General features: G+C 42.0%; 1 protein-coding gene across 13 annotated transcripts in view; it reads left to right on the forward strand.

Annotated features, from left to right (window-relative positions):
- Positions 1–18287, forward strand: part of FGGY (FGGY carbohydrate kinase domain containing) — a 432024-nt gene that overhangs the window by 402974 nt on the left and 10763 nt on the right. The gene's annotated exons all lie outside the window — the stretch shown is intronic.

Here is an 18287-nt window from a genome sequence, read left to right on the forward strand (position 1 = left end):
CTGGTCTGTGAGGAATTTTTGCAACATTATTTCTCTTGCTTTCTTTCCTTGTTGCTGCTGGTTCTCAGAACAAGGCAAGGCTGAGGTTCCCTCTCAGTTACTCCATGTCCCTGAATTAAACGCTGAGAGATCTAAAAAAGGGAGCTCTATGCACCCAGCAGTAAGGACAAACTCTGAACTCTGCATCCCCACCTAAGTGAGCCACGTACTTAAGCCCAGAAATCTAAGAGTTAGTTACTTCTAACAACTTTCTCCCCTTAACACCCCTATCTGCTCTGTCACTGAAGCATGTTATCTGCCTCCTAATCATCTCTCATATCTGGGTGATAAGAGAGCCATCTTGATGTCCCCAGGCCCTCTGCACCTGGGTCTCTGCTGACCTTAGCGCAGCTACTGGGTGACAGTAGTTCTGGCTTCCCAGGGCCCTTGGAAAGGAGACGGTGGGGTCCGCGTGGTGTAGCCCTGCCTGCCTCTCAGTTCTGTTTCACTCACACTTCCCTTAACTCTATCTGCTCCAACCACACAGCCTTTCTCATTCCTCAAGTGTCATTTTTCTTTTCTTTTTCTTTATTTCAGTAGGGATTTGGAGAACAGGTGTTGTTTGGTTGCATGAACAAGTTCTTTTCTGAGACAGGGTCTTGCTCTGGCAACCAGACTGGAATGCAGTAGAACCATCGCACCTCACTGCAGCCTCGACCTCCTAGGCTCAGGTGATTCTCCCACCTCACCCTCCCAGGTAGCTGGGACCACAGGCATGCATCACCATACCTGGCTAATTTTTTGTATTTTTTGGTAGAGATGGAGTTTTGCCACATTGGCCAGGCTGGTCTAGAGCTCCTGGCTCAAGCAATCCAACAGCCTTGGCCTCCCAGAGTGCTGGGATTACAGGCCTGAGTTCAAGTGTCATTTTTTCCTCTTTCCATGTGGCCCTCTCCTCTTCTAAACACATGCTTCCCCCTCCTTCAGCCATTAATACTTGTGTACCCTTTCAATCTCAGCTAAGCTATGACATACATGAAGCATGCATGCATATAGACAGAGACATACATACCATTCAGCCTAACTGAGGTGACTGAGGAATGCCAAGACCCTCCTCTGCCCTTTCAGTGCCCTGAAGTGGCCCTTGAGGGAGGAGAGGGCCCTCGTCCCTCAGACTCTGACAGGGACCGCCCTCCCACAGAGTTAAGGCCCTGAGAGCTGGTTGTGGGCCCACCTCTGCAGTGCTATTCTTCCTCCTGCTTCTGAGCAGAGAAGGACTCAGGGCCAAGGCACCCAGGGGCTGTGGACAAGATCCTTTTATGCTCTGCCCTTGCCTCTAATATGACAGATTATTTTTTAATTACCTGGCAGAGATAAGTTTGGCTTCTGCAAATAAAGTAGAAAAGATTTCCTGCCCAGGCTATTAAAAACAGCCTTGCCTCATCTATCTGGTCATATCCAAAATCTTAAAAGAAATTTTGTTCTTCTGAATTTCACTCTCCAAGACACAAAGACCAGGTGGTGGCGGGCACGGACAGAGAGAGGAATGAGAAGACCTCTCACAGTGATTTGTGGACATTCACACACACGTACACAAACACAAAACCCTTACTTTCTTTGTCGCTAATCCCACCCACTCACTGCACACATGTCCTGGCCTCCTTGAGAATCTGTGTTCCACTGACAAGCCCTCTGAGATAAGGGGTTTAGGCTACCTTATTCCTTTAGTTAACATCTTGTCCCCCAGTGAACCCCATCCAGCCTTCCATTTTTCTCCACCCTCTTTAGCTCTTGAGGAAGATCTACGGCCTGGGAGTCAGGACGCCCAAGTTCTAGTCCTTGGCTTGACACTAGGTAATATTGTGATCTTCTCTGAGTATTTTTTGCTTTACTCCTATGAAAGTATTCTCAGATCTGTGTCAGTTTCATCATTGAATCCACCGCAAACAGAGGTAACCAACATTTGTGACATCTGCTTTTTGCAAAACACCAAGCTAAGAATTAGTGATTACTTATCAACCCACTATCTCTACAAGGCAGCTATGACTTCTGTTTTTTCTATTTAGTAAGGAAGACAGAGCTTAAGAAAGCTGCTCAGGACCACAAGCAGGTAATATTAGAGGTAGGTTTCAAAACCAGGTCTCTGTCTGCAGGGTAAGAGAGTCTCAACTGTACTATGGAAAAAGAAATCAGAATGACATTTTAAATATCAGTTTCTTTTATTTATGCATTGTGCAGGTGATAAAATTCGTTTCTTAGATTTTTTTTCCCCTGAATATACTGTGCTCAGGAGCTGGGAAAAGGGAAAGCACACACCCTGGGACCTGGCTGTGTCCCCACCCGGATCTCATCTTGAATTTCCCCATGTTGTGGGAGAGACCCAGTGGAAGGTAACTGAATCATGGGGCAGGTCTTCCCATGATGTTCTCAGGAAAGTGAATAAGTCTCACAAGATCTGATGGTATTATAAGGGGGAGTTTCCCTGCACACACACTCTCTCTTTTTTTGTCTGCTGCCATCCTTGTAAGGGGAGACTTGCTCCTCCTTGCCTTCTGCCATGATTGTGAGGCCTTCCAGCCATGTGGAACTATGAGTCCAGTTAAACCTCTTTCTTTTGTAAATTGCCCAGTTTCAGGTATGCCTTTATCAGCAGCGTGAAAATGGACTAATACAGTAAATTGGTACCAGGAGTGGGGCACTGCTGAAAAGATACCCAAAAATGTGGAAGCAACTTTGGAACTGGGTAACAGGCAGAGGTTGGAATAGTTTGGAGGGCTCAGAAGACAGGAAAATGTGGGAAAGTTTGGAACTCCCTAGAGACTTGTGGAATGGCTTTGCCCAAAATGCTGATAATGATATGAACAATAGAGTCCAGGCTGAGGTAGTCTCAGATGGAAATGAGGAACTCATTGGAAACTGGAGCAAAGGTGACTCTTGTTACATTTTAGCAAAGACACTGGTGGCATTTTGCCCCTTCCCTAGAGATTTGTGGAACTTTCAGAGAGATGATTTAGGGTATCTGGTGGAAGAAATTTCTAAGCAGCAAAGCATTCAAGAGGTGACTTGGATGCTGTTAAAGCCATTCAGTTTTATAAGGAAAGCAGAGCATTAAAGTTTGCAGAATTTGCAACCTGACAGTGCAATAGAAAATAAAATCCTATTTCCTGAGGAGAAATTCAAGCAGTCTGCAGAAATTTGCATAAGTAACAAGGAGCCAAATGTTAATCCCCAAGACAGTGGGGAAAATGTCTCTAGGCCATGTCAGAGGTCTTCATGGCATACCCTCCCATCACAGGCCTAGAGGCCTAAGAGGAAAAAGTGGTTTCATAGGCAGGGCCCAGGGTCCCCATGCTATGTGCAGCCTTGGGACTTGGTGCCCTGAGTCTCAGCTGCTCCAGCTATGGCTGAAAGGGGCCAACATGGAACTCAGGCCATGGCTTCAGAGGGTGCAAGCCTCAAACCTTGGCAGCTTCCACATGGTATTGAGCTGGCAAGTGCACAGAAGTCAAGAACTGGGGCTTAGGAACTTCTGCCTAAATTTCAGAGGATGTACAGAAACACCTGGATATCCAGGCAGAAGTTTGCTGCAGGGGCATGGCTGTCATGGAGAACCTCTGCTAGGGCAGTTTGGAAGGGAAATGTGGGGTTAAAGCCCTCACACAGAGTCCCTACTGGGGCACCGCCTAGTGGAGCTGTGAGAAGAGGGTCACTGACCTCTAGACCCCAAAATGGTAGATCCACTGATAGCTTGCATTATGTGCTTGGAAAAACTGCAGACACTCAACACCAGCCCATGAAAGCAGCTGGGAGGTAGGTTGTACCCACAAAGCCACAGGGCAGGGCTCCTCAAGACCATGGGAACTCACCTCTTGCATCAGTGTGACCTGTATATGAGACACAGAGTCAAAGGAGATCATTTTGCATTAAGGTTTGACTGTCCCACTGGATTTTGGACTGGCATGGAGCCTGTAGCCCCTTTGTTTTGGCCAATTTCTCACATTTGGAATGGCTATATTTACCCAATGCCTATACTCACATTATATCTAGGAAGTAACTAGCTTCCTTTTGATTTTACAGGCTTATAGGCAGAAAGGACTTGCCTTGTCTCAGAGGTGACACTGGACTTTGGACTTTTGAGTTAATGCTAAAATGAGTTAAGATTTTGGGGGACTGTTGGGAAGGCATGATTAGTTTTGGAATGTGAGGACATGTGATTTGGCAGGGGCCAGGGGCAGAATGATATGGTTTCACTGTGTCCCCACCCAAATCTCATCTTGAATTCCCCCATGTTGTTGGGGGGACCCCATGAGAGGTAATTGAATTGTGGGGGCGAGAGCAAACTGAGGACCAGAGTGGTTATAAAACTTGTCTGAATTTATACCATTTACAAATGAAAAGAAGAGCCTAGAATTCAGGTCTCCTGAGTCCTCAGAATCACCCAAGTCAAATAAGCCTCCCTTTTCAAAAAGACGAACCTTCAAGAACATTAATTTTGTGCCCATCTAAAAGCCTCACTGAGCTGTACTAAGGGTAATAGGCATTGAAAAAAATGTTCTCATGGAAACTCCCAGCTGCAAACACAAAGAAGTAGGTCTCCAGGAAACAGGGTAAGGATTATCTGAAGAGATCTATACTGGTGAGATTACAAAAATCATAATATATGAATAAATGAACATATGGAAGGAATCAGCAAAGCCCTCTTATTCTTCCCGTATGTAAACTCGGCCTTCGCCTAAAGTCATTAAGTAAACACAGATGCAGCCAAACCAGGCACCAGATGGCAAACGAGTTTTGGAATAAAAGGTAAAGAAAGCTTTCGGTGTTTACTCAAAGATGGGGGGGATCACCATGATCCAAAATGCTGTGGTTTCTCCAGAATGGCCACCTGGAGTCACCAAGGCCCAAAAGTGACCAAATAAAATGAAACCGTAATCATCATGCTTGGGAAGCTCTAGGAAAACCACTGCTACTTCTGTGAATGGAATCCCATGTCAGGAGAAACTGGTTATCCTGAGAAATGAAAGAAATGGTTAAATCAAAGTACTAGGACAAGAGAGCAGCAGGAATGTGGTCCAAATCCACTTTTGCTGAATACTCACATGTGCTCAGAGCTTTGTATGCTTGGCCTCATATAATCCTCACAATTACCCATTAGGTATTGGCCAAATTTTATAAATGAGGAAATTTCATAAATGGGTTAAGAGAGATTAGGCCCCAAGGTCACAGCACAAGAATGCCATCCTAGCTGTGGCCAGTGCTTCTTTGCTGCATTCCCAGCTTTGCTCTGATTTCCAATCTTCTATCCTGTTATTAGGCCGTTTACTATTTGATATGGAACACATGATCCCTGGAAGACTCCATTTACCCCGTGATTCCTAAGCACTGACTATGTACTGAGCCCCTGGGAAGGGCCCTGAGTTATACCTAAGTACCAGACACAGGGGAAGCCAGGCACATTCTCTCTGCCCTTCCTGCTCAAACCACTGGACCTAAGTAAGAAGGTCACCTGGTCAGGTACTGCCTTGAAGAGAGACCAGAACAGACATGGATTGGGGAACAGAGCATTCCTCAAAACTTGACTTCACTTTTATTTCACAAAAGACACCCTTGCACGTTCCTCATCCACCTCTTACCTTGTACATTTGCCATGAGCACCAGTAATGAAGACAGTCCTTGTGAATATTTGCTTTTCCGTATGCATGAGTTTATATATTGGGGGTAGAAAATTCCAGTAAAGCTTCAGCTTCAGCTAAAAGCTGTATCTCATTCTGTCCTTGCCTCTAACCTGACAGATTATTTTTTAATTACTTGGTAGAGATAAGTTTGGCTTCTTCAAATAAACTAGCAAACATTTTCTGCCCAGGCTACCAAACACAGCTTCATCTCACCTATCTGGCCATATGTAAAAACGTTCATTCAAAGAAATTTTATTCTTTTGAGTTTTACTCTCCCAGGCACAGAAACTAGGTGGTGAGGGGTACAGGGGTGTGGGGAGAATGGTTTCAACCAAACCATTAATTGCTTGCTGGTGGGAGGGTAAGGTGGAAAGTGCTTTCCAGCTAAACAGACCTGTACCACTAACTTACTTGCTCTCTTGGGCAAGCCCAAGGAGTTTTAGTTTCCTTCTCACTAAATTGTACGTGGAAGGGCTGTTTTGATAATTTTTTTTCACTTTCCTCTTACCAATCTTCTCTTTTTCTATATGGTCAATCTCTACATGGCTGTTTTATTTTTCCCCAATTGTTCTTTACGAAAGCCCAATCCAAGATGAATTCAGCTTTGTGAACACTATAAATCAAAGCCATGCAAAAATAAGGCAGGCTTCTACCACTCTATACTACTTGTTACCAGTTTCTCCTAGCCTTGGTTTCTAGTTGGGTTTGGCCAATGGGAGTCCCCAGCAGGAGTCTGGAGGATAGTGAAGGTGTTTATTCCCCCAGCACTCTCCTTGCTGCATTGCTGCAGGTTAGCTGCATCCATCTATCAGCCTTCTACAGTGGACCACAGTTCCTGTGTGTGGCCCTTTCCCTACAATCTTCTACATGATGGGAACCACTCCTCCCTCCCTGTGCTCCTTCAGGCTAAGAGGTTGTAATGGCTCCCGACTGTTGCCCGTCATTAGGTACTGGTTTCTTTTCCTAAACTTTTTAAAGGAACTCTTTATGAAGTGTACTTCAGTTACTCAATGTGAGTGTCCATCTGTTTCCTAATAGGAACTTGAATAAATGTATCATGTCAGCTCAATTTCCCATTTTCTGCAATGACTATTATCAAACAGTGCCAATTCCCATCCCCATCTTTCCTCTCGTGTTCAGAGAGATGACCTCCTATTTATTCTCAGCCACCAACTACTTCTAAGAGAAAAGCCATTAGAAAGGCACCTGCCATTAAATCTCCCAACTTTCTTAGATCCAGTAGTGAGCTGGGGGCTAGCTCAGCCCTGCTCACAAGATCAGATTGTGCACATCTCTTCCCAGCTTCACATCTATTCCATCACATTCATAGCTTGAAATTGGCCAAGATGGAATTATTTACAACACAGGAATTGGCAATTGATAAAATTAGGGCTTTCTATTTTTTTTGTACAGCTAGTATTGAATATTTATCAGCACACCATTGCTTATATCCAGACACAGCTTTTTCTCCATCACATTTGTTACAGTGAAAGAGATGGCCCACTTATTATCAGAGACTCTTTCATCTCCCACTGCCTCTAACAACCCACTTAATTCATTATCCACTCTCATTCCTGTTTATTTAGCTTCTCCTTCAATACTATCTCCCTCTCATCAACATTTAAACATGCTGCAGACCTGTGCTATCCAATACATTAGCCATTAGTTAAATGTATTTATTGAACCCTTGAGATGTGGCTAGTCCAAATTGTAATATGTAACATACACACCAGATTTGAAACATTTTATATGAATAAAAGAATATAAAATATCTCATGAATAATTTTTTTATTGATTACTTGAAATGATGACATTTGTGGTATAATAGGTTAAATAAAAAGATACTAAAACTAAATTCACCAGTTCACTTTTACTTCTAGTGGGTACTAGAAAATTTAAAATTACTTGTGTGACTCACATTATTTCCTTTAGACAGTGCTGCTATAAACCTTTTATCTTAAAAATAAAATCCCTGGCTAGGCACAGTGGCTCACACCTGTAATCCCAGCACTTTGGGAGATTGATATGGTTTGGATCTGTGTCCCTGCCCAAATCTCATGTTGAATTGTAATCCCCAGTAAGGAGGGCCCTGGTGAGAGGTGATTGGATTTTGGAGGTGGAGCTCTCATGAATGGTTTAGCACCATCCCCCCTTGGTGCTGCATGTGAGTTCTCAGGACATCTGGTTGTTTAAAGGTGTGTAGCACCTCCCTCCACTTCCTCCTGCTCCAGCCATGTAAGACGTGCTTGCCTTCTGCCATGAATGTAAGTTTCCCGAGGCCTTCCCAGAAGTAGAAGCCACTGTGCTTCCTTGCACCAATTAAACCTCTTTTCTTTATATAGAAATTACCCAGGCTCATATATTTTTTATAGCAGTGTGAGAACAAACTAATACAGAGGCCAAAGCAGGAAGATTGCCTGAGGCCAGAAATTCAAGACCAGCTTGAGTAACATAGTGAGACCATATCTCTAATAATACTTTTTAAAAAACAGCCAGGTGTTGTGGTGCACAGCAGTAGTTCCAGATGCTTGGGATGCTAAGACAAGAAAATCACTTTAACCCAGAAGTTCAAGCTGCAGTGAGCTATGATCAGGCCACTGCACTCCAGCCTGGGTGACAGAGTAAAACCCTGTCTCAAAAAATAAAGTAAAATCCCTTCTTCTGACTATTAGCTCCCCTAGTTATTGCCTCTCACAGTCAAGAATGCTTTAAAAGGTATCTGTCATGATTTTTCTCACCACCACCCCTGCCTCCTTAACCAAGGCAGATCTTCCTTCCAGTACAGAAACTCCACCAAAATCATGCTGCCTCAGTCATTAGTGCTGACCCGTAACATTGCTCATCCACTTACAAGGATTCATTTACTATTTATATGCCAGCAAGTCTACATCTATCTATATAACATCTTCACTTAAGTGGCTCACAACCATCTCAATATAAACATGTTAAAATCTGGATCTACCATCTCCACCTCTGCCTGCAAAATTGGCACTGTTCCCATATGTGGCACTATCAACAAATGGCACCATGTGTCCTTACTCACGCTTGGAAGAACCTCAAGGACATTCTGAGCCCACTCTATCTTTCCGCTCAACATCAGTTTCTCATGGTGTCTTTCTAAATTACATCCAATGTCTCTTGAATTCTTCCACTTTGCTTTAATTCTACCATCACCATCCTAGTCCAGGCCACCCTTATATCTCACCTGGACTGCTCCAAGGAACTCTTGAATGGTTTCCTTGCCTCCACTTTTACCATTCTCTATTCTCTACAAATGAACCAAAATGATCTTTAACAAATATGAATAAGGTTACTCTTGCTTAAAACTCTCCAGTGGCTTCTCCTTGACTTTGGCATAACTCAAAACCCGTTAACATGACTTACAGGGCCATGTAAAATCTGACTCCTGCCTTCATCTATAGCTTCATCTCCTACATGCTTTCCCTTCATTCTATCCAGTCATCTTGGACGTCTGCAGGTCCTTTAAATATATAATATTATCTTGACTTAGGGCCTTCAGATATGCTTTTCCTTCAGTCTGGAACCTTCCTCATCAACTTTCTTTACCCAGCCAGCTCCCTTATCAACCTTCAACTAGTTCCATAAGCTTCATAGTAGTTTTGTCTTCCTCTTCCTCTCTCCTGTGAGCACCGGTGTTGCCCCAGTAGGCACTAAGCTCCATGAGGTCAGGGATCAGAGCTGTCTGCTTGCCTGCTCTATCCATAATGCCTAGCGCAATGCCTTACACACAATAAGTACTCAGTAAGTATTTGTTGCACAATGAAAATGACATTATCTGGCTCAAACTTCTCATTTTGAGAAAGAGGAAACTGAGATCCAAAGGAAGGAAGCAACTTATTCAAAACAACAGAGCCCAGACTAAGATTAATACAGGGCTGGAGCCTCCTGATTTCCAGATCAGTTTTCCTTTTTCTTCCAGCACATGATGTGCCTATCTATAATATAGTAACCAAAAGGAAGCAGACTGGATTCCCTGTGTCTTGTAAAAGCCAGAGCAAGTTCTTATTTGTAAACACAGCTGACATGGTTGTTTTCTTTGTTTGTTTTAAGTAAAAGGACTGGAAGTACAACCCAAAAATAAACTTTGTGTTTCCAAACCAAGGAGCATCTACAAATTTTATTCCCTGCAGCCTCCTTTCTGCCCATTGTTCATCTTCCTTCCCTTCAGTAACCACAGGCATCAGCTGATATTCAATGTTGAATGGTCTCTGCATTCTGTGTTCTTTGTCACTCCCCTGCCCAGGCAGCATGTCACATGCAGCAGCAGATTAGGAAGTACTGTCTTTAAATAGTAGCACTCAAGAGAATATTACAAGATCCTGTGTAGTGCTGGGGTGGAGATTGATGTAATAATTTTTAGAATAAAAATAACTCACATTTTTGGAGCTATTAGTTTGTCACTGGCACGAACTTCAGGGGTTTGTATGCATTTTTCTTTTTTTAACTTTATAGGTAATTATTTTCATTACTTCTCTTTTACAGATGAGTAAACTGAGATACAAAGAGGTTAGTTAAGGCCTAAGCCGTTCTGTTTTGTTTTTGTTTTCTTTTTGCTTTTGTTTTCTTTTGTGAGACAGTCTCTCTCTGTCATCCAGGCTAGAGTGCAGTGGCACGGTCTCGGCTCACTGCAACCTCCGCCTCCAAGGTTCAAGCGATTCTCCTGACTCAGCCTCCCAAGTAGCTGGGATTACAGGCACCCACCACCACACCTAGCTAATTTTTGCATTTTTAGTAGAGTCAGGGTTTCACCCTGTTGGCCAGGCTTGAACCCGACCTCAGGTGATTTGCACACCTCAGCCTCCCAAAGTGTTTGGATTACAGGTGTGAGCCACCGCAGCCCGCCAGCCCAAGCCATTCTGTTAGCTAGTGAAAGAGTCAAATTTCTAATCTAGCCAGTCTAGAGCCTGTGATCCTAACTATCTGACATCTGACAATGAAAAATATGTTGATATGACAGGAAATACCAAAAAGTACAACTGAGAGCGATCCTAAAGTTGCTGTATACACATATCCTTGATCCTCCCCCTGATTCATTCATTCATTCATTAATCCATTTACTTATGTATTCTTTCATTCTTTCAACATGTATTTATTGTATGTTTGCATTATTTATATCAATTGCTGGGAATACAGAGAAAGCTAATGGCTTCTACCCTTTTCATCTCGTAGTCCAGTGGGGAAACATACAAGAAAACAGACATTTATCCTACTGTGTGCTGAATGATAAGACAGAGGAAAACCAGAGGGCTTTGGCAACACAGAAGAGATTATAAACACATAAAGAGAGTTTCAAGGGGCACAGCAGTGATTTGCCTTGGACCTGCATTCCACACCTTTCTCTTTCTCCATCTGACCTCTGCTCTCCCTATCCTTCTGGCTTCTAGCCTGTCTCTTACTTTGGTACCATCCTTGGCCTCCCTAACTTCTGGCTTCAGATTCAACATCTTTGCTTGTCTTTTACCTCCGGAATTTGGTTTGTAATGGATTCTGGCTTAACTAGAGAGATTCTGTATCGTAAATCAGTCTAAGGCCAGCCTCAGAGTCTAGGCCAGAATCTCTAGGCTCCACTGCCAAAATGGCTCTCACTTAGAGGAATTGGAGATCCAAAAGCAGGGAACTTGAAAGAGTGTGGAGGGACAGATGGATGGATAGATACCCTGCGTCTTAGGTTGGATTATTCACCTGCCTAAACCCAGAGCAGTTGGCCTAGTGACTATTCAACATCTCTTGCAGCTCAATCATTATTCATTATGTTAATATTATCACACATTTCGATTAATTGCTGTCCATTTGGTTTCTGATTTGCTGGTCAAAGGATCATCATGGGAAGGAATTAACACTGAAGCAGGCAGTGCAAATTTCAAATGTGTTCAGACCCTGAGAGGTTTCAGGATATTTCACTTTCTTGAGTTGCAGTCTCCTGTTGGCCTGCTCCTTCTTAAGCAGAGTTTTTCCCTTATGTACAAAAGTAAAGCATGTCCTGGCTAAATGTTGTGGACTGGAGGTAGCCATTGAATTGGGCAGTTAAAAGAATATTGCAGATTCTTGTCAGTAAATGGCACAAAAGATGATGAACTCTAAGCTAGCTATGGAAGAAATTAGAGCCAGACAGAGAATATGAATTGAAAGAAAAGGAAGTGATGGAGATTCTGGAAGTTGCTTTAAGGTGCAGAAGGACATTTGATAAGAATGATAGAGTACATGAGAGAATTGGACTGAAGGGCAATTGAAGTTAGAAAGTGACTATTAGTATATTGTAATTACTAATAAGTATAGCAGTCTCAGGGTGGCTGTGGGAGTGAGTATTGAAGTGAAATGGAGATGATGGTCCTGGAGGTGGAAACATTTTGAAACAACCTTAACAGTGGAACATTGGATGGGTCTTATGAGCAGATGCTGAAGTTGTCCAATGATAAACCTCCAGGTGGATAGGGAGGCTGTGATCTAGGAGCCTTAGTCTCATTTAACATAGGGAACAGAATCAAGAGGCTGACAGTGACAGCAGTGAGATGCAGGGGAGACGTGTATCATTGTATCTCCATCAGTAGTTGGCATAAACCTCAGAGGAACAGGGTTTTTTGCCTTCAACTGGAGGAATACTTGTCTTGAAATGATAATGAGGAGGCCCAAGAATAATGACAGTTATCACCTTCCCCAGCCCACCTGAAACATACACACATGGCAACTCCTACCTTTCAATAAAGTTTCTGGGACAATATTTAGTTGATAGGTAAATAGTAATAGTAACAATATCTGTACTAAGCATTCAGTCCATTCAATAAGCCTATAAAATAGGTGTTAAAACTTCCCATTTTTTTTTGAGATAGCATGTCACTCTGTCACCCAGGCTGGAGTGCAGTGGCACAATCATGGCTCACTTCAGCCTCAGCCTCAGCCTCCCGGGCTCAAGGGGTCCTCCCATCTCAGCCAGCCTCCTGAGTTGCTGGGCCTACAAGCACACACCACCACACCCGGCTAATTTTTATTTTATGTTTTTGTTGAGATAGGGTTTCACTATTTTGCCCAGGCTAGTTTCTAACTCCTAGTCTCAAGTGATCCTCCCACCTCAGCCTCCCAAAGTGCTGGGATTACAGGTGTGAGTCACTGCATCCAGCCTAAAATTTCCATATTTAAAATGAGAAAATTGAGACTCAGGATGTTACATGGCAGAACTAGAGTTTGGATTATGATCTATATATCACTGAAGTCTTCGTTTCACAACAAATGGTTAAAAGTATAGGTTCCAAAGCTGTAAGTTTCCTTGTCTTTGAACTAGGAATATAAAGTAGGTAACATTTTTAATAATATAGAGCTAGGCCATAGTAAGTACTCAATAAATATCAGTTGCTGTTATAATTATTGCTATTGAGTTATTATTTAGTTACAGCTCACTGCAGTACTGTGTACTCTCTCAGCCACATGTATCAGCAAGATCATTTTTTTCCAGTCAACAATAGATTATTAGATGAGTGATGGCTTGCAGTTTTCTAACCTATTATCTGTCCGATGCTTTTAGCAAGAAGCTTGCCATTTTCACTTTTAGAAAACCCGTAAGCAGCAAGTCAAATTCACGTAGATCTGATGAATACTTGCTCCCTATTCATGTTTGGATCCAGCCCCTTTTTAGCCAGTCCATATATTAGGACCCCACCTCAGAATATCACAACAGAGGTTGATGGCCTTACCTAGTATAAAACCACTCCCCTGTTCTGTATTTGCCCATGACTGAATTGGAATGAAATTTTACCTTGCTGGTAAAACACGGTGGGTATATTCTCTGTTGGAGTGTGTGACCAAAACCCTAATAGAATTACTGTGGGAAATAAGGAGTAACTTGTCAACTGAGAGTTAATCAGAAAACCACATGTGCACCAAACCAACAGATTGCAGAGCTAGCAAAGACTTTAGAGGTAATTTACTCCAACCCCCTCATTCTACTGATAAAGAAAGTGAGTCCCAGGGAAGGGAAGGGCCTTCCTAAGGGTCATACAGCTGGCAGTAATTTTGTTTGTTTCAATAATTAATATGAACAGTCTTTCTATACATCAGTGAATCCACCTTCCTGCCTTTGTAAGCACAATATAATGACTATAATTGAATTTGTCTTTGACAGTGAAGAAAGCAGGCTTTTAGGATTTTACAGGGCCCCAAAGTCATCAGAAGAAGATAAATTGTCATGAACTAAAACTGGAGATCTGTGATCCTCTTAAGGAATGGGCCTGGTCTTATTCATGAGTTAAAGCAAGTTTTCAAATCCTGGCTTAGCCATTTACTAACTTAAGCAAGTACTTATCCTCTCTGAGCCTTTATTTCCTTATTGTAAATTTAGATAATAAGACCTTCCTCAGAGACTGTGAGGATCAAGTGAGGCAAGATATATATACCAGTACCTTGCATAAAACAGGCATTCAATAAATGTGCACTTTCACCTTATATTTAACCAATGCCCTTCTAAAAGCTAGGGATACCTCAAAGAAAGGAAAGCCATGGACTCTGCTTTCATGGACCTTAGATTCAGAAGGGAGAAGAGGTGAGGACCACAGAGAAGTAGGTAGACAATAAACAAATAATATGATTTCAGATGATGATGTGCTATCAAGGGTTATGAGGAAAAGAAAATGAAATGATGTCACAGATGTTTAGGAGAGTGCACTGCTTCTGCCAAGAGTGGCCAAGGGCAGTCTTTTCAAGATTATGTTTGAAGAGAACCTTAATCGTGGAAAAAGCCAGGCAGTCAGAGATCCTGGAGAAGACCGTTCCTGAAAGAGGCAGAAAGGCTCTGGGCAGGAGCAAGGTTGGAATGTTCAGTCAGCAGCAAGATCGCCGATGTGTTCCCAGCATGGCCAGCCCAGTAGGCAGGGCATGAGACGAGGCTGGAGACATTGGCACAAACTCCATCTTGAAGTTCTAGCCCACCCTATGAAATTTGAGTTATATTCAAAAAGCAGTGGAACCCTGTTGCAAGGATGTGTTAAAAAATAAATGTTGGTCTTTGTCCCTAGTTCCTGGCACACAGCTTCTAAAACTCTTAGAATCTCCAGAGTGATGTGTGTCTTTGTGTATGTTAATGAGATGACTGATGGCTGAGAGCCCTTCCATAGCACCAGGATGGGGGCTGGTCACCAGAAAGACCAAGGCATGATTAGAGGGTTAAACTTTCAGCCCCTCCCCTGACCTTCCAGAATAAGAAAGGGGCTAGAGATTGAGTCAGTCACCGATGGCCAATGATTTACTCAATTATATCTAAGTAATGAAACCTTCATAAAAACCCCTAACTAATGGGGTTTAGATAGCTTCTGAACTGGTGAACACATGGAGGTGTCGAGAGGATGGCATGCTTGGAGGAAGCATGGAAGCTCACCACACCACTGCAGCTCTCTCCCGTCATACCTTGCTCTGTGCATCTCTTCCATTTGGCTATTCCTGAGTTGTATCCTTTATAATAAACTGGTAATAGTAAGTCAGCCATTGTCTTGAACTCCATGGGCCCATTCTAGCAAATTATCAAGCCTTGCGGGGTAGAGTTTGTGGAAACCTCCAATTTGCAATCAGCTGGCCAAAGTACAGGAGACCCAGGACTTGTGACTGGCATCTGAAGTATGGACAGTCTTGCTGGACTGAGCCCCGAAGCTGTGGGGTCTGACACCAACTACCTGGGGTTAGTGTCAGAATTGAATTGTAAGTCATGCAGTTGGTGGTGGAGAGTTGGAGAATTGGTTATTGTGAGGAAAAATCCCACACATTTGGTGTCAGGAGTGTTATAGGTAAAACAGCCCCAGAGATATAAAATCATTCGTTGATTCATTTAACAAATAATTATAGATTACCTATTCTGGCCAGGCCCAGTTCTTGGTGTGGTACATGAATCCAGTAAAAACCCTGGGCCACATGAAGCTTGCATGCTAATGGGATAATAAATAGTGAAGTTTATGGAGCGTTTACTAAGTCCTGGCATTGCTCAGGTGTTTCACCTCCAATAATTCACATGTTTCTCATAGTGGTCCTATGAAAGACATACTTTTATCCCCATTTTCAGACGAGGCAACAGGCATGAAGATATTAAGTAATTTGTCCATAATTATACAGCTTGTGAATGCAAAAATCCAATTTCAAATTCTGAAATCTGTTATAATCAGTCTATTATTTTAATCACTGCACTATATTTTCTCTCTTTCTGAAAAATCACCCAGACTGGTCCTTATGGCTATAAGGGAAACCAAAGTGGAAGTCAAGAGGCCCATTAGGTCAGAGAATGAGATACTGGAATTTTCAACAACAACTGAGTAGATAGTATTATTCTCACTTAACAAATGGGAAAACAGAGCTTTGGTTTACACATCTGATAAGTAGCAGAGCCTGGATCCAACCCCAAGCCAAACTGGGTTTTATCTCTAAAACCTAATATCTTTCCGCTAATGTCTCCATTTCCTACAGAATTAGAAAGCTTCCATTCCTCCCTTTCTTTATGACCAAGAAACTAATTTGAGGTATGTTTTTGCATCAAAATTAGAGAACTGAGCATCTAAAAATTTTGTTTTCACTTGGTAGGCATTTTTATAATTGAAAATAAAACGAAATATAAATTTACTGACATGCACTTTTGTTTTCCCATTTTCTTTTTTCTTTTGCAAACTTTAAATTGAGATATAGGACACACAAAGTGAAATACACAGATATTAAATGTATAGTTTGATGAAGTTTGATAAAGTATACACCCATATAGTCAATATTCTAAAGATATGTAAATGTATTTAGTGTAATTAAAATTATAAATGAGGTGCCAGTTTTCATCTCATGATTAATGATAAAGACCTCTCCTACTCTCTTTTCTCTCATCTCTTCCTGCTTCTCAATTGATATTTTTGTCTCCAGTTCATGGGGGTTACACAGAATACCAGGTGCAAAAGATGACTGTGTCAAAAAGAAAAAAAAAGCAAAATAAACAGAAGAACAACTAGCCATTTCTTAATGCTTGTTGAAGCAAAGTCACATTGATATATTTTCTGTTTTTCTATGGAGGGGTCATGTGCCTCAGCCCACACATTAGCATGTGAACTTGTTGTTCCAGTAAAATGAGTCAGAGTTCCTCAGGAAGACAGATTCCTGTATTTTAGAGCTATGTGTCAGCATCTGTGAAAAAAGGTACAGTGTGCTGTATTGATGCATCTCACCATACACACAGTCTTCTCACTCTAGGTGATCACACCTGCTAATAAGAGGCAGAAGTAGGATTTGAACTCCAGCCTAGGGCACTCAAGAATCAGGCTGTTTTCATGACAGGGAGAATGATATCACTGTGTCTAAATGTATGGTTTGCATGGCCTGGAGTAGGAACTGGGCTTGAATCCTGGCTTTATGACCTTGGGAAAATTACTTATATTCTCTCTATTTCCAGTTCCTTTATTCAGAAAATGAGGATAGATGTTATGTGTCCTAAAGTGATTTTGAGGGTTAAAAAGGTCATGTACTTAAAATAATTAGCACAGCACAGAGCACAAAGCTTAAACCAGTAATATGGCAATGGCAGTGGTAGTTGGCCACTAAGTCAACAGACACCACAATGCTTTTGAACCATATACTCCATCCGTTAAAATAAATTTTGAGTATGCATCCTCAGCACATGAAAACTTATTTATGAAAAAGCATGATATGCTGTACTGTGTTCATACATTATTTACTCTATAAAACAAGTGAAATGTAGCTGAACCAAAGTATTTCCAATATGTTTACTTATTATGATGGCTTCTTGCTAATATTAGCAACATGTAAAGGTACACTATATGTCTATGACCAGGTGTGTTTTTAATAATTTTTAAATGATTTTTGATGATTTTTCAATGATTTTGTATGTACCTATGTGTCCAAATCTCTAACAATCTTTTGATAATTTTGATTTTCTTCCCAATTCTTATCTGACTGTCTTCATTGTTTCTATCTTACAATGTCAGGAGATAGTACTGAGTAAAAACATCACCATGTTCTTGTTTACTTGAATCTGAATGGTGAACTGATGATCATTATCACCATCACTTGCAAACCCTTGACTCTTTTTTAGATACTTGCCCATTTTGTGAGGGTTAACTTAAATAAAACTAGTTAATACCTATTCATCACTAACCTGGAACATGCAAACGACAACATGTAGCAATTCTGGAAGCTGAGGACATATAAGGGAGTGCCATAGGATCATCCCTGGAGTTGCAGAGCTCCCACCCTCCTCACAAGAACCTCACACATCTTATGTGACTCATGACTGACTGGTGTGTGGCCAAACTGATAAATTGTCTAGTGACAATCCATATATTAAATGCTGGTAAAGCGTAATTAATTTCTTAAGACTAAAAAAAAATCATATAAATGGTGCTTCCAGTATTTTCTTCTGGAATCTTAATGAGAATTCCCTGGAGTATATGGATGCCACTTAAGAAACACCACATGTTCTCACTCATAGGCAGGTGTTGAACAATGAGAACACATGGACACAGGGAGGGGAGCATCACACACTGTGGTCTGTTGGGAGGGAATAGGGGAGGGACAGCGGGGGGTAAGGAGGTTTGGGAGGGATAACGTGGGAAGAAATGCCAGATATAGGTGACGGCGGGATGGAGGCAG

Source organism: Cebus imitator, unplaced genomic scaffold (genome assembly GCF_001604975.1).
Source record: "Cebus imitator isolate Cc_AM_T3 unplaced genomic scaffold, Cebus_imitator-1.0 Scaffold163, whole genome shotgun sequence".
Lineage (NCBI taxonomy): Eukaryota > Metazoa > Chordata > Mammalia > Primates > Cebidae > Cebus > Cebus imitator.